Source organism: Marmota marmota, unplaced genomic scaffold, assembly GCF_001458135.2.
Source record: "Marmota marmota marmota unplaced genomic scaffold, marMar, whole genome shotgun sequence".
NCBI lineage: Eukaryota > Metazoa > Chordata > Mammalia > Rodentia > Sciuridae > Marmota > Marmota marmota.
Window position 1 is genome coordinate 20,216,367 of NW_026000057.1, and position 3,370 is coordinate 20,219,736.

The 3,370-nt window shown below is 43.5% G+C and overlaps 1 pseudogene; it reads left to right on the top strand.

Moving 5' to 3' along the window:
- Positions 1 to 375: 375 nt before the first annotated feature.
- LOC107141206 lies at positions 376 to 1,516 on the top strand (annotated as a pseudogene).
- The last annotated feature ends 1,854 nt before the right edge of the window (positions 1,517 to 3,370 follow it).

Consider the following 3,370-nt stretch of genomic DNA (forward strand, 5'->3'; position numbering starts at 1 on the left):
TCTCCCACACAGTTATTGAGAAAGTGTTTGTGAAGTAGCTACAGAATTATTTTTTATGGGGGAGGAGGGTGATAAAAATGTCCTGAAACTGATTGTGGTGATGGTTGTAGGACTCTGTGAATACATTAAAAACCATAAAATTTTCTACTTTAATTGGGTGGATCCTATGGTACATGAATAATACATTAATAAAATGTTAAAAGTTTATATAGAGACATATATGTAATATATGGGTATAACCCAGGGAGCAGAGCAAGGAGAACAAGAACCTGCAACAACAGGATCAACCTGACTGTTCTAGGTGCATCTGCTTTACTAAGGCAGAGTCATTTACTGAAAATATGAGTCATTAATAATAAGATAAATGAAACAAGACCCAGCGTCCCAGAGCAGAGCACTTTGGTCCTCTCTCAGAATGAATGGAGACCAGAAATCAGATGGTTATGCTCAGGAAAAGCAAGATTTCATCCAGCACTTCTCCCAGACAGTCAAGGTGCTGACTGAAGATGAGATGGGGCACCCAGAGACAGGAGATGCTATTGCTTGACTCAAGGAGGTCCTGGAATATAATGCCATTAGAGGCAAGTACAACCGGGGTATGACGGTGCTGGTAGCATTCCGGGAGCTGGTGGATCCAAGAAACAGGATGTTGATAGTCTCCAGAGGGCCCTGACAGTGGGCTGGTGTGTGGAACTGCTGCAAGCTCTCTTCCTGGTGTCAGATGACATCATGGATGCACCCTTTACACCCTTTACAGCTCTGCTGGTATCAGAAGCCAGGCATAGGTTTGGATGCCATCAATGACACTCTGCTTCTGGAAGCATATATCTACCGCCTGCTGAAGTTCTACTGCCTGGATCAGTCCTACTATTTGAACTTGATTGAGCTATTCCTGCAGAGTTTCTATCAGAGGGAGATTGGGCAGACCCTGGACCTCATCACAGCCAGTGTATCTTGGCAGATACACTGAAAAGAGGTACAAATCCATTGTCAAGTACAAGACAGCTTTCTACTCCTTCTACCTGCCTATCGCTGCTGCCATGTACATGGCAGGCATTGATGGGGAGAAGGAACATGCTAATGCCCAGAAGATCCTGATGCAGATGGGAGAGTTCTTCCAGATTCAGGATGATGACCTTGACCTCTTTGGCGACCCTAGTGTGACGGGAAAAGTTGGCACTGACATCCAGGACAACAAGTGCAGCTGGCTGGTGGTTCAATGTCTGCAACGGGCCACTCCAGAACAGCGCCAGATCTTGCAGGATAATTATGGGCAGAAGGACACCAAGAAGGTGGCCCAGGTGAGGGCACTGTACGAGGAGATGAATCTACCAGCTGTGTTCTCCAAATATAAAGAAGACATTACAGCCACCTTATGAGTCTCATCAAGCAGTATGCTGCGCCCCTACCTCCCACCATCTTCCTGGGGCTGGCCAACAAGATCTACAAGCGGAAAAAGTGACCTAGAGACTGCCAGGGCAGGGAGGGAGGGCTCTCAATAAGTTATTGTATAATCTTAAAAAATAATAATAATAATAAGATAAATGAAAATGAAAACATTCATAAAGATACCATGTTACACTTTTCAGGCTAACAAAAAGTCAGAAATCTGAATGATGCCAAAAGTGGAAAGGGATGTGGGAAAAGAGGAACACACTGTCCTCTACATCTGATGGGCATCTAAACTGAAACAGCTGGACAGTGATCTGACAGGATTTATTCTAATGGAGAAAACATATGTTCTATAACCCTGTAATTCTGCTCCTGGTATATATTGGGGAAAAAAAAAAAAACAACCTTTTCCTATGGCTCTATCTGGGAATGTGTGCAAAGTTATTGCCTGCTCAGGGAAGCAAGGAGCTAGAGGCTACTTGAGTGCTCCATACTGGCGAGTGGACAGCTAAATGTGGTGGGTGCACACATCGAAGTCTAATGCCTTAGTGAGTAACATCAGATTAGATGTAGGCAAAGCAGCATGGATAACTCTTAAATGCATCGCCTGTAGTGGCACCCCCTTTCTCATCAGAAAAGTCTTAACTGCGCTTCTCCAGAAATCTTCATCATGGCTGATTTTGGGACTGTCCATTAAAGAGTCTCTGCAAAAGAGTTCAATGTAGATAAACTTCCTATTTTCCTGTCACCCTGTTTTACTTGGCCACTGGCCAGGAAGATATCAGGACTCCAGGTGCTGGACACCCCCTTACTAGTTTTTCACATCCAGTATAATAGTTTGTAGAAATGTGCAAACAAGGCCTCTGGCCTTGAGATGGGCTTCACAGAGATGTCTACATTCCTAAGAGAAGAGAAGATACCAATTAAGCTCCATGGTAACAGCTGGCAAGGGGAGGAAAGAGGGGGAGAAGAAGCTCTCCCCTTCTCAGGTGTTGTCCTTGAAGAGTTAACTTGCCCAAAACAGTGAGAGAAAAAGCTGCTTTTCTGTAAACTTCTGCAGACTGTGAACTTCTGAGCCCCTCCCCTTGCATGCTGGGTATAAAACTCTGAAACTACCTGAACTCGGGGTTCAAAGGGATTGATTGATTACAGCAAAAGCTGTGCCCTCTGAACCTGGATGCAGCCAAATAAAACTGTTTCCTGCTATCTTCAATGCCTTGCCTGTCTGTCCCTATAACAAGCCCTGAGTGGGAAAATGTAAAAACTAGAAGAATATATGTAACACCGTCTCCACAAATTAAAAATGCATGCACATAAATCCATACAGTTTGTAATAATGCATTTAAATAAAAAGATAACCCACTCACATAAAAGTAGCATTTAGTCCTAAGCCTAGGTTTTCCCCTTCCTAGAAATTATAAAAGATCAGAATGTATATAGGAAGACAAGATGGAAAAGCTTCCAGCAGTAGGACTAAAGAGAAATTGGTGCCTTGGATAAACAAGTATATCACATGATCTATAGTCAGACAAGTCAAAACAACTCTGTCAATAAGATAACAGACATGGAAAGATATGACCACATCCTGATACGGCCTGAAGCTTCCGCACTCTTTTAAGAGTCAAAAGCTAGGGTGGTTTCTCCAAAACAGGATTTGAAACTTGATTCTCTGAAGTTGAAAATGGTTGGTTTTGTGCTAACCTGAGGTTGAGTGTGAGCCACGGAGCCCACAGTGGTCCTTGGTATGCCCATCTGTGCCCCACAACCTGGCCTCCTTAAAGCAAGTGCACCCTTTGTTCACCACACTCTTTGCATCATTCTGCCAATAGCTTCTGGTACTCCTCTCTCACTCACCTTCCTGCCTAGTGTTATTTGTTTGTTTGTTTGTTTCAGTACTAGAGATTGGACCCAGGGGGACTCTCCCACTAACCTACATCATCAGCTCTTTTTTTTTTTTTTTTTTTTTTTTTAAGGGATG